Source organism: Pteropus medius, unplaced genomic scaffold (assembly GCF_902729225.1).
Source record: "Pteropus medius unplaced genomic scaffold, Ma_sr-lr_union100, whole genome shotgun sequence".
Lineage (NCBI taxonomy): Eukaryota > Metazoa > Chordata > Mammalia > Chiroptera > Pteropodidae > Pteropus > Pteropus medius.
This window is the reverse complement of record NW_024353790.1, coordinates 1,940,971-1,966,034: the sequence shown is the minus strand read 5'-3', so window position 1 is coordinate 1,966,034 and position 25,064 is coordinate 1,940,971. Positions and strand designations below refer to the sequence as shown.

Here is a 25,064-nt window from a genome sequence, read left to right as displayed (position 1 = left end):
AGCTCAGAAGATTGGAGACATTTTATATGCCACAAAAAGTGCTGTGTGCGTCAGCGGCCTGGGGGCTAATGCAGTGCAATAGAACGTCTCATCACCTGGCCGACCTGAGTCATTGAGAAAATATTGAATTATATTGGTAGTTTCTGCCTCAGAAGGCCGGCACATGAGTAATATATTTAGAGAGATTTTTCAGAAAAAGAGTTTAAATATGGGTTGTCTGAAATAATTGCTTATACAGAGAACCATTGTTTTCTTCAGGATACTAGATAAATCGAAGAATCCTCCCTCCCTCTCTCTCTGTCTTGCCTTCCTTCTTCCTCTCTTTTCTCTTTTCCTCTGTCTGCCCCCCACTTTCTCCCCTCCCCATTCTTTGTCTCTCCTTTCTCCCAAACCTCCCTGTCTCCCCTGACTGCTCTCTCTTCCCGCCTTCACTTTTTCTTCTCCCCAGCTTTATTTCCTCTTTCCAGCACAATACACTTTCCCATTTTTCTTTGTCTTTGGAGAACATGACTGTCCAGTGGGTTGCCAGTAAATGTTTAACAACCACCTCTCAGGAGCAAACCCCCAATTCCTAGTGTTTGCTCATTTCCTTGGCGTAAATACCGCCACCATGGTCGATTTCGGGCTACGATTGTGAAGTCGCTGAACCTAGAGCAGTACCAGTGCTTCCTCCGTATGGATGTAAGAGATGCAAGTAACCCCAAGAACTCAGAAAAGAGGGAAACGTAATACGGTGGTTAGCAAATGATGACTTCTGAGTATTTCTTAACTCTGTTTTAATTATAATGAATTTACTTGGATGTTTGTATCGTTTACTTTTTAATAATGACTGTGTTTAACAGCTGGTTTGTAAAATTCCCGAAAATGTAACAGTCGTCTGTCACGTGAGCAGGTATAAGCCCGCTGTGGCACACCACTGTACATTCCAACCCCTTGCAGCCAAGGGATGCCCTGTAATCGTATTCAGGCATAACGACAAGCTAAATTCTACGAGTCCCAAAGATCACAGTCAAGAGATCCTGGTGATCATCTATTCTGACCTCTCCGCCTGCCGCATTAATTACATCTACAGCCTGGTGAGAGGACACCCCAGGGCTTCTGCCCAGATTTCTCAGGTCCCGATACAGAATCAATGATTGACATACACATTTGAAAATTAAGAGATGTTCTTTAAGGGCCAAACCAGAACTGAGGTTTGATTTCTCTCTCCCGTTGCTCACTAATTTCATTTTCATGAAAACGACCCAATTCCTGATTTCATAGTTTAGCACCAGACATATTTTATTTGAAGGGATTATTAGAAAGACCACCAAACCATGTCATTAAGTAAAATCAACAAATGTTTATTAGCACTTGTTATGCGGTAGGTGTTCAGAATCTCTCCTGTTTTTTGCAAAAGAATTTATTTTACTGATTCATCACCCATCTATAAAGGACATTCATTTTGTAGGTTTTATATAACATATATGTTTATTACATGGTCTATGAATTCATAGGTATAAATAACACACACACACATATGCATTCATTATATGATACTTTTGAAATTTAGAACTAATGGTTCAAGTTACTATTGACAGGAAATAGTTGATTCCTTTAGGCCAGTGAGACTAAACAGCTTCCTAGAAGATTTCTCTCACTCCAGTTGTTGGTGCTCTTGTGACAAGGTGAAGCTCTTTTGTAAAGCTGCAGTTCTGTGTGTGTTCGATAATGCAGCAGACCATAGCCGGCCTGCTGTACGAGGCCCATGGCATGATGGGAAGAACACAGCCTGAAGAGCAAGGCAGACCTCAGTCTAAAGCCTGCTCTGCTGCTCACTAGTTGGTGATGGTTCTTCGTTTGGATCCTTGAGAGCTAATGTAATGGCTATTTCTTCTTCCCTTAAGAAGCCTTGGTTTATTATGGGCCTCAGAATAGTAGAAGCTCCTTAGACTGGAGATGAGGTTCTTTGGAAATGCTATCTGACACCTCTCCCAGTGGGCAAAGTTGCTGTCACAGGAAGCAGTGGGTGTGTGGGGTGCCGTATGTGAGTGGGGTGGGCAGATGGCTCGTGACAAGGAATGCGAGCATGGTAACTCAAGAGGACAGTCTGGCTACTCCTCGTCTTTAACAGGTCAGATTTGTCCGGATTCGTCACGTGGAGGAATGTGGGCATGAGGTTCTACTCTTACCTGTCTTCCATCGGCCATATTGCTGTCTAAGTCGCTAATCAGCTCATCATCTTAACTCCAAACCTGGACTTGCCCTCGCTTCCCTCTTTTTATTGATGATAAGATTATTCATCTCAAAAGACCTGGAGTTATTATTTTTTTTTTAAGAATTTTAGATTTATAGAAGAGTTGCAAAGATAGTGCTGAGTTTTCCCATATCCCCTTTCCCCAGCTTCCTCTCATGCTAGCATCAACATTGGCACGATACTGATGGTTAAACCATCTTTATTCAGATTTTTTAGTGGTTTTTCCACTAATGTCCTTTTTTTCTTCCAGGACCTAATCCAGGATATTCCATTCATCCAGCGGAGTTTGTTTTTTGACCCTCTCATTTCCCTCCCAGTCTTCAAGCCACCTAATTCAGTCCCTTATACCTACCTGCTTCTCTTCCATTCGTGTGGCAAGTGCCATGGCCCAGCCGCAGCCCCTCACCACTCCTACGTGGGCCCCGATATGTTGTTATTGCAGTCCTGTCCCACATCCTCCCGCCTTCTTGCAAGCTGCCCGGAACTGCCAGCTGAACCGTCGTAAAAATGGCTCTTCTCAGGTAGCTCACATCTCTCCCTGAATGAAAACTGAGCTTGCCACAGCTTCTTTCTAACCTTCGAACGTTGGCCCGTACCACTTTCCGGCTTCAACTCCAGCCTCTTCCGCAGGCAGATAGGTCCTTTGGCAGCCTCCTTAACCCTGCTTGAGATCTTACAACTGCTGACCTCGGGTCCTGCTGTGTGCTGGGAACTGTGGTAAGCCCCTTACATGCTTTATCTTATTCAGTCTTCAGGACAGTACCTATTGGGGGACCAGTTGGGAGACTGAGGCACAAAGAGGGTTAAATAACTGGGCACCAGTGATTACATAGCTAGTGTGTGGTTGAGGAAGGATTTGGACTGAGGCATTTGACTGCAGACCTTAGGCTCTTGAGCACCGCAGTCTTTCATCTCAAATTCAAGATGGCCTGAGTTTTGCTCCTGCCATTCCCAGTATTCCCCAGACCCTCCCCCTCCCAGTGAGAATCCTCTCCACCTTCCAAAACCCAACTCAGATCCCATCTCCATGATGTTTTTTTGATTTAGGCTGAAATCAATCTGCTTACCCAGCACCTTTTAGTATTTATAAATCCATTAAAAATAAATGCTATAGCATCGCTCAGCTGGCACTTACCATAGGCTGCCTGGACTGTGGTTTCTTATGTGTTTGCATCTTTCCAATTCAAGTGTAACCTCCTAGAGAGGGTAGGAACTTTGGTTTATAATATAAAAGTCCAAAAAATCCAGCAGATATTCTCTGTTGAATGAATGTGTTTTAAATAAGGCTGATTTCTCGGAATATCATCTGATCAATAGTGAAGAGAGTGATTCCTTTGTGGTCTCATTCTATTCGTAATATATTATCAGTGTCTTGAACATGGCTTATTGTGCCGCTATGGCGTTTTATTTTTGTTGACTAAATAATAAGACCATAACCACATTAGCTTTTCATCCTCTTAGGAAACCTATGAGGTGGCTGCTGTCACCAAGTCCCATTTTAAAAGGGTGAGAACCAGGCACAGAGAGGTTTAGCTCCTCCATTAGAGCTGCAAGGAATTGGTGGCACCGGAAGGATTGTCCCCATGGGCCAGGTGTCTTGGCTCTGCTTCTGCGGGGTCTTTGCCGGCAGAGCTCACAGAGGGTCACAGAGCCCACCTCCTCTTTTTGTGAAATCAGAGTGTTCGTTTACTAAGGATGCAGAACGTTGATATGTTGAGTGCATCGGGGGGAAGTGAGTTTGTCCATGTCGTGAGCCTTTATAATTATTTAAGTGCTCGTTTCTTTATGACTGCTTGGTGAGTTCCTTTGTAAAATATTGCTTCAGCAATAGACCCCACAAATAAAGCTGGCTCTGATCTGAGCATGACTCATGTTGAGGGTGGCCGTAACTGCAAGGAAGTGGCTCTGATGTGTCCTGGGTGGTGGTTTGGTGCCGTGGAGTCGGAGGGGACACCTGGAACTCTGACTTTGTGTGCATTTCCTGTTGCAACACTTTACAGCAGCTCACCAACTGACTGGCATGGGGTAACTGCTTTTTGACTCCTCCAGGTATAAGGCTGGCATTTTTTCGCAAAAGAATTAGTTAAAATAAAACCTGGATGTCATAGAGGTTTATTTTGAGAAATGCTGTCTTTTTAACCACATTTGGTTTGCTGATCACTGTTACAACTAGTGGGTCCTGAACTTGATGAAGGTCTGCCTCTGGTAACAAAGTCGCTACACCTGCCACGCCTATCACAAGTTAATCTACTGAAGATTTCCAAACTCCACTGCAGGCATTTAGAACACTGGCCCGCCACCGCCTCTGATCCTTTTCCTTTCTTGTGGACCTGTTTTTTTTTTGTTTGTTTGTTTTTTTTTTTTTTGGGGGGGGGGTGGGTGGAAGGAAGGGGTTCTCGTGATGGGGTGAGCACGAGGGGTCCTGTCGGGCAGCATCAGGTTGGGGAGTGTGGGATTGAGAAAAAATGCCATGTGGTGCTTGCAGCTTTCCCTGCTGACTAATCTGGAGGGACGGGCCAGCCCTGGAGGCCATCTCTGTCCCTACAAGAGTGCCCATGGCCTCCGTGAGTTATCGAGCCAGGAATTCCTCCTAAAGAATTGAGCTTGAGGCAGGCTGCCCGTGACACAATTTGTGTCTGGCTCCTTTGGCAACTGCCTCCTGTCTTGTTTTTCTGTGTCAAGGCAGAATCTTTCACTTTAAACTGAACTTTCCCCTTGATTGTCTGTCTGACTGCCAAAGGAACTGCAAGAGAACCGACATCTTCTTTCTGTCTGCTCTGGCTCATTTAAAATACCAACTGAGTTCAGGCTCAGTAAGTGTGAGAACTTCCTCAGTTCATTTGAAGGACTCGTTCGTCTGGTTCACGGACTGCTTCTTTCTACTGATATCCTGGTGGGCGAGTAGATTGGTGTCTTGGTGGCCAGTAGAGATTTGTAATCATCCACATTCTACCAAATCCCTTTCAGGCCACAGAAGTGAGATTTTTCTTTTAAGCTGTTATCGGGAGTGAAGCCCATGTAGCATCTGGCCCCTGCCATTGCTGCAGATATCTGGGTTTGGCAGAGGACTTGAAAAAGTGGCTGAATCAGGAGAATCCTGTCTGAGGAACCCAGTGGGTGAGACGGTGGGTTTTATACCGATCGATGAGGCCACTCAGGGAAGTGGGAAGTGGGAAGCAAGGCCTCTAGGAACAGCCAGTTATTTAAGGCAGGTCCCACGGGGCACGCGATCTGGCCTTACCCCATGTGTCAGCTAGCCTGTCTCTTTCTACTTTCTGGCTCCCTGTGTTCCTAATTTCATGTTCTGTTTTCTGTCTTCCCTTTACAAGAAATTCTAATATCTGTGTTTCCCGGCCTGCAAACTTGACCCTAGTTTCCGACAGATGTCTTGCTGTGTGGTTTGGCTGTAGATGTTTTTGATGCTGTGTCGCTCTCCGAGCAGAATTAAGCCAGTCTTAACACTCAACAGAAAGGGTGCAAGCCTTGCCGCTCTCTACAGCATCTCCACAGTGCCAGAAGAGCTAAGACAGATCGCTTCTCTACCTGTTGTTTCTGTGAAGGAGTCTGCAGAGAAGGGAGGGAAAATGAAGTGATAGTTTGGGCCCATATATGGGTCTCACTTAGCGGTGCTTTTGGGCCTGGTTTATATTGGGAAGGGAGCTATCTTGGTAGATAAGAAGTGAACATTCGTGCCCCTGTGACTGAGGACTGGGCCCTGTCTGTTGACAGCAGAGAGGGTTCACGCAGGGTCACGTGCGGGGTGTCCCATGAAGATGCAGTAGTTTCACACTTAGCCGTGCCTTCCTTTCTCGTTTCTATACTGCTTTCCTGTCTTCCTCTCCCTGATAGAGGGAGGCAGAGGGCGGGTGGGGAGAGTTATTTGCATTGGGCTGCCTGGACCTGTGTCAGAACCACAGGGGTTGGGTCTGCCCAGGGGTTCTCCCAGAAAATGGTTCTCCCAGGCACGGACCTCATCCCTGGGCAAGGAAGTAGGGCTTCTCTTTGCTGTCTTTCCTCTTTGCTGTGCTGTGGTCTGGGTTGTGGTATAAATATTGTCTAGTTATTCACCAGCTTAATGTTTTACCTCACTCGTGAGTCTGCTTTCCCCACATGGCTGAGTGACGTGACCATAACCTCCTGGAGGGCTTTGTGTGTGTGTGTCCCCTGGCACCCTGGATGGCCCCTCACCCCCACCTGCAGATGTACTATGGGGCTTTTGTGCAGAGGTTTTGTGCTTTCCTAGTCTACCCACATCTTGTGATCAGGGGCTGGAACCACGTTAAAAAGGTTTGCAGTGACCTGTCTCTGGCTCACCTGGGACCTGTGGCGGAAAGTCTGGACCAAGGGTCCAGCTTGTCTGTCTGATAACCCAGGCCGTATAGGAGGCTGGAGGAAACTCCAAGTGTGGGCAGAGGAGCATGTTGGGGGCCACAGAGATGATGGAAGTCCTCTGTGGGATGATGGAGGAGGCAAGACCAGCTGAAGAATCCCAGGAGACTCTGGACTATAAGTGGAGGGGAGGGAGAATACAGCAAGTGGAGATTGTTCTTTTCCTAATATGCCTCTGAAGTTCAGTTCTTCAATTTAAGTAAAATCAACATGATTCATTTATAGACCTACTGGGACTATTCTAGCCAAAGAGATGACTGCGTATCTAACCTCAGCATAGTCCTAGATGTATTATCTCGACTGCTATTTCCTCTTTGTTGTTGTTGTTGTTGCCATCATTAAAGATAAATTACTCCTGGCTTTCGAAATTACCATGATGATATAACAGAGCTTACCAGAAATATCAAAAAGAATCTTTTTGCTATTAGTGATTGTGAAAGTGATCATCTAAGATGAAGAGATAGCTAGTTTTGGTTTGTCTCAAATATCCCCACCTGACTTAAGGAGATACAGAGATATCTCGGCATACTCTCTGATAGGGGGGTTTCCAAATCTTACGGGTGACTAATTTCTTCACAGAGAAGGAGGAAAAAGGAGAACCATGTAAGGACAGAATGTTAAAATTCAGGTTTAGTTGGATGAGAGAAGGTAGAGAAATTGTAGCATCTCCCTTAGGAACTCACAGTCAGATTTAAAGTTAGTAGTAAGTGATATATTTTTTTAAAAAAGTGAAATCAAGTAGACCTGTCTTCAGAAGTACAATTCTTATCCCCTCCGCTTTTGTCTGTTTATCAGTAAGTGGCTGACTGCTTCTGGTGAAGCTGGTATTTTCAGAGAGAATCTTCAAAATCTTGGCCAGCCTGGCACAGAATCAAGTTTCTCGCTGGAAGAGGGTTTCCAAGTGAGCTTTGCAGGGGCAGCGGTCCGTGGTAGAACTTTCTTTTTCTTTCTGTTTTGGGTTTGAGGTTGTCCTGAAAGCAGAAATGTTAATAGTAAAAATAGTTAAAATCTTCTCTTGAATATTTAACTGTAAATTAGCGGTGACCTTTTCTGTTACCCCAGCTCTTCTATTTACCCTATTTCCAGATTCTCCAGTACCCACTTCTCAAATTGGAAAAATGGTTTCTTGCACATAATGTTTTTTTTTTTGTTGTTCTGTTTCGCTTATACCTTAATTAGGAAAAAATGTCACACACGAGCCTAGCTTTCCTGTTTATGGTCAGATGCTCGGTCCCTCACCTGAGTTGTAGCTCGCTAAGCACTAGGCTACCAGGTTCACTGGGAATCTGTGTGAGTCATCTTTCTGGCCAGCGGTACACTGGGTGTGTATCTTCGTTAAGATCTTTCGTTAATGTGACTGGATTTATTTTTGATTTGGGGCTACAATAGGTTTTCTTTTTCACTGCTTCTCTAATTTGAGACTTGAAATAAAATTACTTTGTGCAATCAGTGGTTTGCAGTATGTTTCTCTCTTCTTCCATAGCAATTGCTGGATGAAGTGAGAAATTAGATGCACAGCTAGAAGAAGAATTCACTTTTTTTGGAAATACTGAGTTTGACATGGGCCATATAGCTAACTAGCTTGGGTATAAATGATGTTAAAGAAAACGAAATCTTAACCTTGTCATTTGACTAAATTCAACTATTTTCACCAGATTGGTTGGTGGTTATAGTCAGCCGCAGAACCACTTAGGTTAGCATAGTGGACAAGAGCACCTACTCCACATCCAGATCTGCTGGGTTTGAATCTGGCTACAAGTTATTCAACCTCTCCATCTGCCCAACTATAGAATGGGGATAAATAAAGGGAGAGACCTACTTTATAGGGTCATTGTGAAGGTTAAATGAGATGACACATGTAAGGTACATAGTGTGGCACCTGCCACCAAGCAAGAACAACATAATTGTAGAAATCCATACATACCCATTTAAAGCACAAATATTATGGTGGTTTGCCGATATCTTTCGTGATTACCATAGTAATTTAGACTTTTCACATTTGAAAGAGAGTGATTTTTTTATGAGTTATCTTTGACTATATTAGCAAGCATCTCTGTCTAATGTTAGTCATAAATTTCACCCGAATTTCCTATAGTACAATGAGCCTTAAAATTATAAAAAAAGAGGAAAACAAGTAAGTGAAATTGGGTTTATAAATTCAAATTTATCCCTGTACTTTGCTAGAAAGGAAATAGAGTTAAAAATGAAAAATATTTTGCGTCACAACTTCAGGAAAGTTTAGTGTTCCCGAATATCATAGTATGTGAGTTACTACAAATGTATTGTCTACATCTGACTGTTGGTTTGTATCAGAATGACAAATGGAAATTTTCTGAGATGAGTAAGTAAAACATAGGAAAGGTTCAGTATTTAGATGAAAACATTTCGAAACCTATTAATTTTAAACGTCCAAGAAAAACCGAAAATGTTCCCTTTTTGACTGTCTCAAGTTTCAAGTGGTTTCTTCTGATATCAGATCAGATTCTCCTGGCTTTTGAAGAATGATTTATTGTCAAAACTCCATGAGCTAAATCAGGTAGGTCAAACATCATTTTCTTCTTCGACATAGATGGGCTCAGAAGTTAATGCCTGGGCCCTCTGGTGACTAATTTATAGGTTCAGTCACATATCTGAGTACGGTTTGCATTACACCTGGTGAACAGGGGTCTGAGGTGGTGTGTGGTGCTCTCGTAGGAGGGGCTTAGCGTTTGGCCTGTCACGTCTTCGAGCTGAAGCGGGCCTGACATGGCGTGGGGAGGGGCTGTCTCACTCGCTGACACCTTCTCTTTCTCACAGGTAAGCCGGACTTCTCCTGGGTGGGTGCCTCTGGTCACTTCCTGGTAAATATGGGTGCCAGTTCCTTTGTTCCCGCCCCCCCCCCACAGCATCCCCTTTATGACCGTGTGCTATGGCTTACATTTTACAGACAGCACTTTTAAAGGGTATTTTGAGCTTCTTTCTGCCAGAGATGTGGATAAGTGATTCCTATTTCACCCCCAGAGGGGCCTCACTGCCAGTTTACGTCTGTCTGATCTTTCCACTCGAGTGGAAGTCTCCTCGAGAGCAGCCACTGCATCCGTTGTACCCCAGCCACTTTCCTGTCATATCTCAGAGCATAGAATAGTACCTTGCACATGGCTGGCACCCCAAAAGACCTATGAGGGGATGAATGAATGAATGAATGAATGAATGTGTAAATTTATGTCTTTGAGCAAACCACAGCTGGGCACACAAGGGCTATGGTCGTGACTCATCCACTGAAGATGAGAATGACTACTTTTCCCTTCACACTCTTGATTCCTATGGCTCGGTGTCTGGAATCAAGACCACATTTAAATCCTAGGAAGTTTAGCAAATGGCGTTTTCCTTTGTGATGGTCTTCCGAAGCCCTCAGGAACAATTTTCCATCAACATTGAAGGAAATAACTCCGCTGTCTGTCTAAAAGGCAAACGTCCTATGTAATCTAGAGCCAGGCCTTGCAGAGGAGTTTACTCGGTTTACTCAGTTATTTTTATCAGAGCCTCTTCAAGTGTTCATGGTTTATATGGCCTTTCATCCTGACTCATATGTGACTTATCACTTTATCATTTTGAGCATAAGCAACATTTTTAGTAAACCTGCTTCAATGTTCCACATGTAAATTAACCTCTGGTACGTGACTTCTCTGTGATAGAGAACGGTTAATAAAATGATGTGGTTAATGAAATAATGGCAACTTGAGAGAAGGAGCAGGAAAGGCAAGTGTGCTAGAGAATAGGGGAGGATTAGGCCACCTGAGATAGCAGGTAGGGGAGGGCCTCTCTCAGGTGAAGATGGGCAGGCTGAGAAGGAAGCTAGCCAGAGGTAAAAAGGAGGGGCACAGTCAGATCATGAGAACCTTATGGGCCAAGTCAGAGAGTCAGACTTTTAAGTTTAGTTTGAGTCCTTTGAAGCAGAGGGACGAGGTGGTCAGATTTTGAATTATTATAATTTTTATTATTCGTTTAATTATAATAATTTTTGAATTATTATAATTTTTATTATTCGTTTCACAAAAAAGTTCAATATGAAAATGTACATGACCCAATTTTTATATCATAGTAGGACAGATGCTGTGGAGAGGGGACATGTGGAAGCAATTGATCAGCCTGGTAAACACAGCTATTGTTTATACTGGTTCCAAGGCTTCTAACACGATGATACTATTTCCCTGTATTATGACCGTGCCAGTATTGTTCTGTTGCCCACTAATTGCCATCTCCACACAAATCCATCTATCACAAAAATAAAAAAGGGATCAAATCTCTACAATACTCCTTGGACATGTCTGTCACCATTTAATTTCAATGATAACTTCTTGTCCAAACTTTTTTTCACCTTGGGAGAATGAGCTTTGCTCGTGGTGTCTACCTGGCGAGCTCAAAGAAACCTCGCTCAATACGAAATTCCTTACATTTTTAAAGTTATACTTGGTTAATTCATTATTTTCTACATGCTTTCCTTCTTGATCTGATTTGTATTTCCACAACTAATTCCCACGATATTTCTGCTTTAGAATTAAAGTTGTGTTTTACATTGAATAACCACATTTAAATTAGATCCTTTCCAATATTTTTCACTCGCCCGGAAAATTCGACAATGTGAAAAAAATTGAAATAGAATATTATACTCAACATACATTCAGTGGAGAGAGATCTAGTTATCATCAGGATTTATTTATTTCATTGGGCGATTACTACAATTTGTTGTCTTATCAAAATTTAACTGTATGTGTATGTACTCAAGAGCATAAGGGTGTCTAATTTAGAACAGTTTCATCTACTTCTGGTTTTGCTGGGTTTTAAGATAATCTACTTACTTGACTCTTCTTTGGGTAATAGCTTAATTAGATGGTCAGGCAAATCTTTATACAATGTGTTCTAAAACTATAAATGTTGTTTCTAACCGGTTAAAGGCAGCTAAGAATTTTGAAAAGACAGCGTAGCTGCTGTGTGGACACCGGCCGAGTGGGTGGTGCGGGAAGGCCAGGAGACCGGAGGTCGGTGAGGCCCAGACCGAGGTGTCGGCGGTGGGAATGGAGAAGGGTGGGTGGGTGCTCTTTGGAGTAGGGCTGACAGAGCTTGTCTAGCAGTAAGGTGACAGTGGTCATTTGCTCAGGGCACGCCGTCCCGGTGGGCAGGTGCCCCTGGGAAATGAGAAAGGAAATCGGAAGCTTCATTCGTGGCAAAGAGAACAAAAAAATGCCGCCTTCTTGCGAGATATTTTCATTACCCTTTGTTCACTCACTAAATTCCTCCTCATTGGAGTTATTTTTTGGGATATAACTAAAATCAATCCTTGAGGGCCAGGGCAGTCCTCTTTCTCCAGAATGCCAGACGAAGAGTGATCCATGTAAAATGTTTGAGTCCACTCCACGTTCCCCATGACACATACTTCTTAATATTTTTCTCTCTGTTGACACGGTGTCAGCTCAGACAGAGGTCATAATGCAATAGAGCAGATTGCAGTGCTCTTCAGTGACTCAATTGACATCCTCTTCCCATTTTTCATGGTGACTGTTATTGGATTTGAGGAAGACTCTGGTCTCTTGATTGGATAAGGAAGACACCTGGATGTCCCTGATTGAATTCGACCGATGTTCTGGTCTCCTTGTGAAGTACTGGAGAAATACCCAAGTCTCATCTGCATTATGTCACTAAACTATCTTTTACATTGGAGATTTCTGGTGACAGCTAAGCTCATCATATTGATGTTGATTGTTTTAGGTTTTCTGGGAACATTTTCTGACCTCACATTCTGGGGCTGCTTCTGTGTGGAACCTTTAAAACCTGTCTTCAGACCAATATGGAATGTTTTATTATCAAAGGCACCTCTGGACAGAGTTTGAAAGCCATAGGCACCTCGACACCACCAACCACAGTTTGAATCTTAACCTGGGCTTGTTCTATACTGAATCTAGCCATTACCAGCCCTCTTCCTCCTAGGTCTTGTGTACTGAGTCACACAGATCTGTTTGGGTTGTAATTCTCCTACCCTCTAACACAGAGCACCTCCAGGAAGCTACGGCAAGGCAAAAGACAAGACCATCTCTGTTCAGCAAGTTCTTCCTGACTCTTAGACTGGCTTGGTTCCTCATCTCACTTGTAGGTTAAAGGGGCGAGAAGGATGGTTTTGGTCAAACCACTTTTAGGTTAAACTGTCTGATCCAGGACAAATCACATGAGCTCTCAAAAGTCTTCATTTCCTCACTTATAATAATAGCATACCCTATGAGGGTTGAAATGAGAAGTCATTATACTCTTTCTTGTAAAAGCTATTGGCACAGTGCCTGGTACAGTGAATCCTTAGAAACTGCATAGTAAAACTTAAATTTTGAGCTCTGTGAACAAAGGCATCACTAAGGTAAGGTAAAGAATTTGAATCAAGACTAATTTTTTCTCTGGCCTGGGTCCACTGTTGACTTCCTCAGACTTATAGTAGCTCTCATTGGTGAAACACTATAAGACAGGCACTGTGTTAGGCAAAGGACATACTACTTAATCCTTGAGACAGCTCAGTGAGGTAGGTTCTATTATTATTTATTCCCATTTTATGGATGGGAAAATCGAGGTGCAGAAAGGTCACATGAATACTAATTGGCAGAGCTGGGACCAGACCTGTTCTGCTTGGCTTAACGTCTGTGTTCTGAAATACTATTACTTCTTGAAGGTCAAGTTGATGTCAGGATTGAGAAACGTTCCCTAAAGAACAAATATTTAATGGAGTGTCAACAATGTGCACGGTGATGTGTGAAGCCCACTAAAAAGGAACCTGCTTTAAGTGCCCAATTACATACTGTCCCCAGTGTCACTGTTACTCGTTCTGGAGGGAAAAAAAAAGAGCTAGCCAAACTTTCCTTTGTCTACATTCTGGTTTGTTGATCTCTTCTGAAAGGTTTATTAATTCACTTGTTTGTTCTCTGCCTGGACTCACTAGGAATTCATGATGGCTAACTACAAGAAGTCCCTAGCATTTATACTACATTTGTCTAGTCCATTCATTCTCCCATTTTCTGAGGCGGCGAATTCATCCCATCCCTCTTTCCTCCATTCGCTAACACAACCTCCACTAGCCTCATCTCAGCCGTTGACCTTGCTTCCTGTCTCATTGAAAAAATCGAGATAATCGGAAGGAATTTCCATAAGTTCCCACATGCCCTTACCAGCATCTGTGCCCACACACACTGTGCATCTCCTCTTATGGTGGATGAGCGGCTCCAGAATGACATGGGCACAGTCGTACACTCGGTCAGCTTTTTAGTGGGAAGGAGATAGACCCCGGAATATACTGAGTGCTCAGTTCCCCTTTGCTACAAGTCTCTTTTCTTAATCTCTTGTTTAACTGCAAAGTGGAAATCGGTTGTGTAGACTGCCACTGGCTGATAGGGGCCAGGCTTCAGTTCATAGAGGGAAGGAAACTTAGAGGTTACCAAGTCCTGTGTTTTCCGGACTTGCTGCTTATCAGAGTCATCTGGGGACCTTTTAAAAGCCACTCTTGGCCTCCTTAATCAGCATCTCCAGAGAATGGGCCCAATTATCTGTCTGTCTATTTACCCATGTATCTTTTTTAAGGAAGCAGACACGCTCTTTCAGCCTCTGGAATGTCCTCCGAGCCAGCGCATTCTCATTTTGAACAGCTGTTCATGATAGTAGTTCAGTCCGCATGTCCTTTGACTGCCGATTCTTTAATGGGGCTCCTGACCCGAGCCTCCTCATCCTGGCTCTCCTCCAGTTCTTCGGCAGACATTTATTGAATGCTGATGTGGGCATGGTTTTCTTACCTCCTCTTTCCTCCAAATCCCTCTTCTATTTTGATTACCTTTCCCTTATCCCAAGATTGTTTACTCAACCAATTCATAATCTTTCTGAGGACTTGAACACAGCTTGAGCCAAGATTTATCTTCGTATTGCACACTCCTGTTTGTTTTCTGTTTAAAGAATGTGTATAAAATGATACCGTCAACAGGATTTTTAAGTGATGTGCGTAACTTAGTGAAGAGAACCAAATAATGTTCCACTACCATACAAACTGATGTAATTTGTATGTCAATTACAAATGATTCTTTTTTTCATTAATTAAAAGAAGTCTCCAATTTTCTACCAAACAACAGTTTATTATCCTAGGATGGTTTTTGAATATTACTTTAAAATGGTGAAATAACTTTCCATTTGAGATATTTTACGTTTCATGAGATTACATTGACCTCTCCTCACTCCGAAATCACTGACCTCTTTACTCAGAAGGAGCCTGGCCACTCCTGTTCCGTGTCACCTTTAGCACGAACGGTTCTGTCATTTCTTAACTTGATAAAATGCCTGGCCTGGGTGGCTGTAAAGTATAAAAGTTGCTCTTACAATTTGTTCCATAACTTAAGACCTTGTTTTTATTTCAATTGCTTGGCAGTAGATGTTTGTTTTTCTTGAGCGGCTAAATGAATAAAGGAGAAGTCTGCTTAAGTAGTTCAGCGTGTTGAATACAATTATTGACATGAAATTTAGAGGTGAGGTTGAGCCAGTTCATAAATATAACAGTTGATCCAAGAGGCTCTCTGTCTGGGATGAATCGATCAGTGAAGGCAAGAGTTATAAAAAGAATCTATCTCTCCTTTTCCCTTGGGCTTTCTTTGCATTCCTAGGGCAGCTGCGATTTATAGCCTTTCTTATATAACCTGCGTGACCGTCTCATATACAGTTCCGGGTCAATTTCAAGAGGAAATGAAGTACCCATGCAATTCTATGGGCTCCTTTTATTTTTAACTTGAATTCTAGAAGAAATATGTTGACGTATGGTAGTTTTAGGCCTAAATATTTTATTTGGGAGAGAGCTTCAATTTATGCACTCACTAGAAAAATATTTCACTGTGTGTTTGTGGGTCGGATACCATGCCATGTATGAGGATTATAAAAATCAATGAAACATAGTCTGTGTCCTCAAGGAGCTCTTAGCGCGTTGGTGGAGACAACAGATACACATCTTGATGGCTTTTAATGTGCTAGTGACTGTGATGAGATTTGAGGTGCTAATGACCACAGAGCTGTGGAGGCCAGAGGACAGGAACTCCAGGTGCTAACACAGTGTCAGGTCATAGGCCACAGTGGGCCCGAATGGCCTTCGCCACATCTCCTGATGTGCGCTGGCTGCTGAGGATAAAAGCCTGACACCCTTCAGCCTGGTCATCATCTTGGCTGAGGGAGCTGTCTCGGTGAGCGGAGAAATGGGATTCTCCTGTCCTATGTCATGGAGACTGAGAACTGTGGTCCTAGTAGACTCTCTCTTTCTAAAAAGGAACACCACCAGGGCCTTCAGAGGGAGCCATCGCAATAGACTGTCCTTATGCCTGCCAAATGCTTGGAACAGCTAGAGGCTGGCAAGGATTTATTGTCATCGGGGGCAAATGGGCAGTCATAAATCTTTAACCCTGCCTGCCTTTATAACAGCTGGGTTAGCTTGCTAGTGCAGAGAGCCACTGGGACTCCAAATAAATCATTCAGTCAGTCACCCAACGAATAATTATGGAGTGCCCACTAGGTGTGAGACATTCTTTCATTTATGCCAATATTTAGCAAAGTAGGAGGAGTAAAGCATCAGATTCTTGAATCTAATTTCTGTTCCTAGGCCTTTTTTTTTTGCAAGACTCTTTTGAGTATGTCATTCGGAATCCACATTCTTTCCTGGTTAGGAAAAAATCAATAAAACTTTGGGAGAAAAAACCATTCAACACCTTTTTCTAAAAATAAAAATGTAGATCGGTGTAAAGAATTTGCCCCCTTATTATTAGTTACCAATGTTTTTCCTTTGAAAAATAAACCTGTAGTTCAATCAGTTCATTTGTTCAAATTAAAAGTAAAGGCTGGTGTCCTTTTCTTCCTTTCCATATGCTCTTACTTGTGATCTAAAACCAATGTCTGTTCCAGGAGCAGAAATCACAGATGTAGGTGAGATGCTGACTTGCTGCCTTACTAATTGAAGGTTACTTTGTGACTGAATCAGAATAACAAAATTGGAGTTTTGGGAATTATTGGAGTTATGTTACATGTTACTTACTTGCCTAGATTCTAAGCTACAAAGCTGTAACTGTAAAGGTGAAACTCTTATAATGGGGCTCATGGCTCTGTAGAGGACAGATGAAAATTTCTAGGGGTGAGATGGTTTGTGGTGGTTCTTTCTTCCCCTCCCCACCCCCTCACATTAACTTGCCCTTCCACTCATCTCTGACTAAAACTTGAACTTCTGCATCATGCCTATAGTTTCCAAACATGTGACTTTGGGGAATGACTACAATCTCAGTCTGCAAAGGACTGCAGAAGGGTTACGAGGATCATCAGCCAAACTTGTCTTCCTTAGGCTTTGGAGAGGTACAGGATAGAGGGTATTTTTGAGGGAGAGGAGAAAACTAGGAGAGGAGGCCAGTGAATGAGGCCCAGCTCCGGCTCGAAGAATTTAAGCTGGACCAGCTGCAGGTCTGCTTCATGCGAAGACTGGCTTTCTGGTTCCCGCTATTTGTCTAGGAAGTTACCCTGTGAGACTCTCACCGCCAGCAGTCACTCCTGGGAGACATACTAGTGGGTCTGTGGCTCCAGAGGGCACTTGGCATGTGTGTAGAAGGCACTAAGTGTTTGAACTGAATCGAATGTTCATCCCCTGGGGCCCGGGATCTATGAGATCAGGGAGAAAGGGACAGGTGGCCCAAAAGTTAAAGGGTTGCTTTGTAGGTTGGCAAATGGCTGATTTCTAGGCTGTGGTGGGATGTCTAGCGGTGGGTGTCTGGGTGGTTAAAGCGTTGCTTTTCAGTGTGGTGGAGGCGATCTGGCGATGACATCTGTGCCCCCTGATTGCCAGGTTGCTGAGGAGGAGGCCTGGGAAAGGGGTTCTGTGTGCTTCTACTCTGGCTGCACTGCTCCGCAGAGCGTGGAGCCTGGCTGGTTCTTGGTAAGAGGTATGTGAATGACTCAGCGTCCCTGCCAGAACTTTATTCCTCTCATTTTCACTAATCTCGCCTCATCCCATGTTTAAGACCTGTACAAAATTACAAAAGCTGTGGAAGATTGTTTTTTTTTTTTCCCCCGACTCATTTTCAAAATAGAGAAGCATTCCGTTGACCGCAGCAATGCCATCTGAGCTATGATGATCTCTCCAGCGATATTCATTTGTTAAAATGGACTACTGAGAGTCGAGTGTTAAGAAGGGCAGAGCTTTTTCTGGGTAGAAGAGTCCTGGTGCTTTATAGAGGGGGAGCAACCTACACAGAGCAGGGGAAGGGAAATGGGGTTCAGACTCGGGAAAGCACCTCCTCAGTCAGCTTGGCTCCACATTACTCCCACTTTCTTACACTGCTGCTCCTTCCCTTGGCATTGAGGTCACCTCCCCGGACCTCTCAGCCTGGGCACCCTCTTGCCAAGCATCAAGTCCGCTCACACCCACCATTGCTCTCACCTGCTTCCCCAGCTTAAGAGATGTGCACTCAGCCGGCACCTGCAAGATGCTCTGGCCCACTCATTTGCTCTTTGAGATTGAGATGAGCAGTGACTAGAATAAGAAGACTGTATTTGTGCTGCATCCCTAGCCTAAGCCGGTGTCATTTATAACCGGGTTATTTCTGTGGCTTCTTAAGTGGTCTTGCTTATGCCTTCAGCCCTGACTCCTTGTAGTGTCTCAGGCACACTGGGGCACTTTCTTTCCCCTTCTTTTCCCCACCCCCCACAGCTTCCTCTCTCACCTTCTTCAAGTCTTCTATTCAGATATTTCTCTCACTATTCTGACCACCCTATTTCAAATTCCAGCCATCCTATTCTTCCCTGTCCCTCTCCTCTGCCTATTTTTTTTCCTCCAAAATATTTATCACCATTTGCTACACAATATATCATATTAATGTGTTTATTGTCTGTCTTCCCCATCAGGGTTTACTCTCCGTGATAGTAAGTGTTTGTGTCAATTTATCCCTGGCATCTAGAAAGTGCCTGGACAATCGTAGGTATTTAGGGAATAAATGGGGCATGGATTTGCCCAGTGCTCTTGGAGCCTGATGTAGAGGTGCCTAGTTCTAGAATACTCTCATATGATCAGATATGTGGATCTTTATAGCGATGAGCTGGCATTTGTTTTATATTGCTGAGTGTTAGGACAGCAGTTTTATGCTGGGCTGATATGACATGAGGATGTGGAAAGGGGGCCGTTTCCTGTGGGTTGTGGGGACAGCGCCTGTCCTGTGGCTTTTCTCTCCACTGCAGCTGTCATTTGTAATAATGCTCCGAGTGCTCCAGAAATGAACCTTAGCCATGGGGTGTGTGGTTTAAAGAGAGGTCCAGACCTGCACTCCTGGAGGGGGATGGGCGAGAACAGCAGCCCCTGCGGAGACTGTTGAAAACATCCCTTTGTTTTATCATAGGATCAGGGTGGGTCAGGAGATTCTGATTTTTTTAAAAGAGGAATTAGGGGGATTTTGCTGTTTGGCTCTGAGCAAACTTCGGCCATTGGAGGGTATTCTTTAAAACGTGTATGTTGGGGACCTACTGGTCACATGGGGTTATACCATTTGCCAAAGGTGTTGACACTGGACTGACCTACATTTGTTTACTTACCCTTTTAGTTATGTTTCAGGTCACAGCCCAGGCCATTTCTCTCCCACTCCCTCTGAATGGCCCAGCCACCCGTGCCGATGTTTGCCCCGTGGAGCTCGACCCCAAGCCTGACATAAACCAGGGCTTGTCTTCACTCAGCTTGCCAGCTCTTTGAGCTTCCATTCGCTTTGTTCTTCACTTCCGGGCCTCCTCGCTATGCTCCTCAGTCCTGATTTTAGTGCATGCCCTCTGGCCTCCATGATCCACAGCTAGGCATAACTTTCGTAGTTTACTTCTTTGTCTTTCTGGAGCACCTCTTCCCGAAATGGGAAGTAAATGTATTAAGACATAAGAGCTAATGTGTCTTAAATGTGTATGTTTTTTCTCTAGGTCGACAGTTGGAGGGAGTGTAGGCATCCAAGTTGGGAGATTCCAAAGCCCCCTGGGGTTTTGGAATCACCGCTCCTTTGGCTTCCAGAGGGCACCGTGACTGTCTGGAAGCCTGATGACATTGATGCTCTGTCCTGTGTGTGACCTGTTTTCCTTCTGAAAGCTTCCCCGTCTCCCCTTCACCCCGATGCTCTGGTATCCCACAGCGCTGTGCTGGTGGGTCCGCTGGGCTCCTCTTTAACTGGAAAAATGTCTTGTGGATTCCTGGGCCGATTTAAATGTTGAATATTATAATATTTAAATTTGGACCACTTAAAACCAAGCACAAATTCCTTCTGTTTATGATTCTTCCAGTTATAAAATCAAATCAAAATTACAAATTAAGCATAGATACCCAGCCACCGAGACTCAACTGCACATGAATCTACACGATGGCTGGGGTCATTCTTTTTGTTTTAGGACTTAGGGACAGCGTGCTGCAGCTCAGTGTCTTTTGAGTGATGTCATCAGGCTTCCCTTGGTGTGAATGAGTCATTTATGTATTAAATCTACCCTTTGGCCTTTTTTCTCATTAGCCCATGACAATGTAATTCTGCTCGGTGCCAGTGTGTAAATACAGGAGCCAACTTGATTATAGGATGGCCATCCAGCCTATTCTTAGAATAAATAGGCTGGCTTACAGAATTTTTTTTTTTTTTTGGATCATCATTAAAATGAAAGAAATGTAAATATTTTCAAAGGGAGCTCACATAATCCCCAGGATTGTTTGCCTCCACGCTTTTTAGTTTCTTCCTATGCCTGTTTCCCCTGGAGGCTTACAGAAAGGTGAGCTCTCAGAAGTGTTGGCTGTCATCACAGGCCATCCCTGACTCCCCCGTCCTCCTGCTGCCCGTGGGTCTCCCTCAGCTGCCACCACGTTCACAGTACTCTAATCCCAGGGTACTTCACATCCCTATTTTGAGATGGAAACCACTGTGAGCCCTCGTCACTTTCAGGAAGCCGTTAAGCTGTGTGTCATAGAGCTTGAACACCGTAATCCATTTTCAAGCCGCTTTAGCTTAAGCATTGCCTTTCCCTTCCGTGTTGCAGAGAGAGGTGAGTGTGCGTATTTTTTAAAAGCTGACACCACACTTGGGTTCATGGTGTAAATCTTCTGGCTGGTTAGAAGTGTGTGCACATGTGGTGTACGTTGAGTGAGTGAGTGAGTGTGTGTGTGTGTGTGTGTGTGTGTGTGTGTAAGTGTTTTCACCACGGGCTGCCTGTTCTTCAGAAACCTGCCTCAGTTGCTTTACCGCAGCCTGGTGCCTGAGCCTGCTGTGAACCCCTGGCTGTTGCAGGCCCCGTTGCAGGCTGCAGCTTCTGCCTCCGGGGGCTGTGCCTCTGTCACTCAGCACTGCAGTGTGTCCCTGAGCTGAGGCCGCGTGGGGATCCTGCTCCTGCTTACAAGTTGGGGGGTGCTGGTGACGGCTTAGCTCTGAACTGCTTGTTGGTTTGTGAAGTGTCTTCAGATCCCAGGGTGTGCTCCGACTACGGCATCTTTCTCCAGAACCTCCCGGGCTCCAAACCTGGATCATCTCTACTTTTTTCTTCTCTCCCATCCAACATCCGGTTCCTCCCCAAGTTCCTTCTGCTTTCCCCTTCCTATTTGTCACTGTTTAAAATCTTTTTTTTTTTCTGTTCTCACCACAACTGGCGTTCAAGCCCGGCTCCCTCTCCCGTCCCTCCTTCCTTCCTCCTCCCTTTTGCCCAGGGCCCTGCAGTTGGACCAGCTCACCCTTCTGGCATTTTCTACCCTTGCTCCGGATTCCTCAGGATTCTCTGCAGGACGAGGAGAAACTGTCACCCTGCAGGCTAATGGATTCTATTCGTCCTTCACTATATTTTAAAGAACTGTTAGCCAACTTTTAAAAATTGGGATATTTTTACATTAAAAATCTGTATTTTAAACTCGCTAAAACTTGAAAAATCTGGCAGCACTGAGCACATGTTTCAGAAAGGTTACAGTAGGTAGGAATGGAGTGTTCTTTGCTGCCTCCCCTTGTGGCGTGTTTTCTCCATTTTGCCACGCTCCCCACTACTCCTTATAGCACCCCCACTGGCCTCAGCTCTCCGTCCTGTTACCTGTGTGGCTTCCATAGCATTCAAAAGAGCATTCACATCTGCAACCCAGAGCTGTCTGCCTCGAGGCCGAGGACCTTGCTACACTCGTATTTAAAACACACCTTGTATTTTTGCCTCCTGTGTACCATTTTCCCTGTTGTGGGTGCTCTTTGTTCTCCTCTGTAAACCCCACCCCCAGCCAGCCCCCGGTGGAAGTTTTCCTCTCCTTAATTACTAAGGCACTCGGGTCTGTTGCTCTCTCTTGGTGCTGCTGCGTGTCCTTTTGTTCTGAGCTTAGACTGACAGTCCGTCCAGGGCAGATCCTCACCGAATCTGGCACACACAGCCTTGCACACAGTGGATTCTCAACAGATGTAGGACCACAAAGATGTATAAAGTGACCACGGACCTTTTTCTGTGGTTACCTGTAGGAGAGCCTCAGACTAAATGTGTGAGCTGGTCACTTAGCTCAGCTGGCGACTTAGCCCAGTGACGTAGAAGAGATAATTTCACTTGTCACCAGAGCCACTGCCTGGGGATCTATTTTTAATGCGGAGAAATCCTCAGACACAGTGGGCTGTGGGTAGTCACTGCCTTGTAAGTGTTTTGATCCGTCACTAAAGGTATTCAGTGATAATGCTTTGTACAGAAGATAGAGCTAAAGAGAATTTCAAATTTAGACCATTTCCACATTACAGATATTAAATACCAAATCTACATAGGATTGTGTACTCGATACTAGATCAGTCTTTGCTTCCCAGGACTCCCCCACACGCCCCCATGCTCCGGGTCGCCATGTCCTCCTCATCCAGACTTTGGTTTCGGCATCACGGACCTTCAGAACACACCCCGATATCTAATGATGATTGTAACTACTCAGTCAGGGAATAGTTTGTATCAGCTTTCCCAATGGGAGCGCCAGCCCGGGGTTTCGCGGCCGCACACCCTGGGTAATGGCAGTCACCTTGAGATGGCATTTTCTTTACTCTCTCAGCTCCTCTGACAGGGGAGAGAGCTTTGCTTCCCAGCCTCTGGTCCAGAGGCTGAGTGGACTCTCGGGCAGTCCTGGCCAGTGGAATGGAAGGTTCCGTATCGTGCCATCCAGGGCAGTAGCCCCTGGCCACGTGTGGCAATTGAGCACTGAAACGTGGCTCAAGTACCTGGGAAACAGAATTCTTAATTGTATTTAATTTCAGCGAATTTAAATTTAAATACCACATGTGGCTGCTGTATTAGACAGCCCAGATCTCAAGGGCTGGGGAAAATGGGTCAAATGCAGGGCCTGAGGGAGAGCTGTGTGTGACCCTACGAGAGGACACCGATTGCCCGTGCCTCCCAAGTGCGTGGGACTTGACCTTGCTGCACAAGTAAAAGCCTGTTTGACCAAATTTCGCAGAGTGTCAAAGGTGAATAACGTCTGCAGGAAACTCGCTTCTGTGCTGTACCGAGGAGAGCATTACTTACTTGTTCTTTTCTTTCTTTTAAGAAAAGCAGCACTGAGTTCCCCTTAGCGGTGATTCCTTGCATAGGTTGTATATCCTGCTTCCTCTGCTTGATTTCATTAATCCTGCACATAAATATATACCTTGTACTCAAAGCCGAATCCAAATGACTGATTTGGGGTGGTTGGGGGAAATAAACTGTTACTGAGATCGAAACTTGTGGTGGATTCATCTCTTTTGCTTTTACTAGCGTTGGGGACATTGTTGGCCTGATAGAAGAGAGGTTTTGTACAAAGCCACACCGTGGGTGGTCGGAGGAGCTGACTTCATCTGGAATCGCACTTGCTAGAACACGCAGGCAATGCCTGCAGCTCTGCCCTGGGGCCCCGATCACCGTGGCTTCAGCGTTTGTGGCTGGGGAGGGTCCACCTGTGATTTCTCTGCTCTGCATCTTTGCAGCTGCGCTCCGTGTTCCCACGCGTCAGTGGCTTTGTTGTCTCGTAAGTTCGAGAGACTTACTTGGATGGTGTTTCAGTCGCCACCGGTCCTTTTACTACGAGCAGAGTCCGACAAATCGCTGACAGCTCTACCACTGTCTCTCTGTGATTCCCTACTCGACTCTCCCAGTCCTCCTTTCTGCGAGAGTTTCACATACCCATGAAAAGAGGAAGTTGTGCATAGGCCCGTTTGGTGGGTGGTGGGGAGGAAGGTGTGTGTAGGGCGGTGGGGAGGGGAGCCGTGTGTACATCCTGTGGTCTGACAGCTGGAGTGGAGCCTTGGGGTCCTCCCGGCATGCTCCGCCCGCATGCAGGCCACATCTGTACCCCGCTCTGACCCCAGTGGGGCTAAATAATGGCATCTCTTTTGAAATAGAGGTTCTTTTCCAGTCTGGGACACAGGCTGGCTGGAGGAAGGTGTGGAATTGATAGATTCTAGTGCAGGACAGCAGCCCAGCCACCTCTACGCAGAGAGCAGTGATGCCTGTGTTCACTGACACATGTGGATTGGGTCTCCAAGGCCTGGCAGATATTGTCAAATATTGTCATAGCCAGATACACACTCACACTTCTGTACTGCTCTTCTGATATCCTGGGAAGCCAGGTGACTAGGCTTTAATTTAATCCCTATCACTACTCTCCAGCAAGATACGTCATTCCCAGTTACGAGGTCAATAGAGTTTTCTAAGGAGATATGCTTTCTTAAATCCTTTGTTAGTAGTACTATTAATTTCTCGAGAAGAAATTTTAACCTTAATAAGACTAAAGATGTTAGAACTGCCCCTCTACTCCAGGTTCAATTTCCCTTCTGTTTTATCTGAGCTTTTCCATATGGGTTGCATCTCTTAAAGTAGTAAAGAAACAATAATCAGTAATCAAGAAGTCTTAGCCGTGTGTCTGGTACTATTCCAAGAACTTGATATCAATTAGCTAATTTAATCCACATGTAAATATTAGGAGGTAGTTGTTTTTATATGTGGGGAAACTGAGGCCAGAGAGGTGAAGGCACTTGCCCAGAGTCACACAGCGGTTTAGTGGCAAAGCTGGCCTTTGACTCGGGCTGCCCAGCCTTGGAGCCCGTGACCCTAGCAGTGGAAAGGTCAGTCTTCAGCCTTATTCTCATCAAACATTTAGACTTCCTGTTTCTATATCATTGGCTTTTCTTAACAGGTAAGTGACAATTAGGTATAAATATAAAAATTATGTTCATGAATACAAAACCTCTCTTCTATCAAGTAGAACTTTACAGGTGAGACCAAAGACACATTGATAAATACTGGTTTTGAAATAGATTATCCTACTGAACACCCAGTCAAAGGATCTAAACAGAAATTCTCCATGGGAGCAGGAATAAATCACTTGGGGTTCACCAGAGGGTCATTTCTGGAACCCTTCACGCCCAGTGAGGACCTACCCGCCTTCAGGAGCTAGTGT

General features: G+C 44.6%; 1 protein-coding gene and 1 pseudogene across 1 annotated transcript in view; one reads left to right on the top strand and one right to left on the bottom strand.

Annotated features, from left to right (window-relative positions):
* PPP1R14C (protein phosphatase 1 regulatory inhibitor subunit 14C) overlaps positions 1 to 25,064 on the top strand; it is a 69,295-nt gene that overhangs the window by 19,479 nt on the left and 24,752 nt on the right. The gene's annotated exons all lie outside the window — the stretch shown is intronic.
* Positions 10,774 to 14,390, bottom strand: LOC120593467 (small nuclear ribonucleoprotein G-like; annotated as a pseudogene).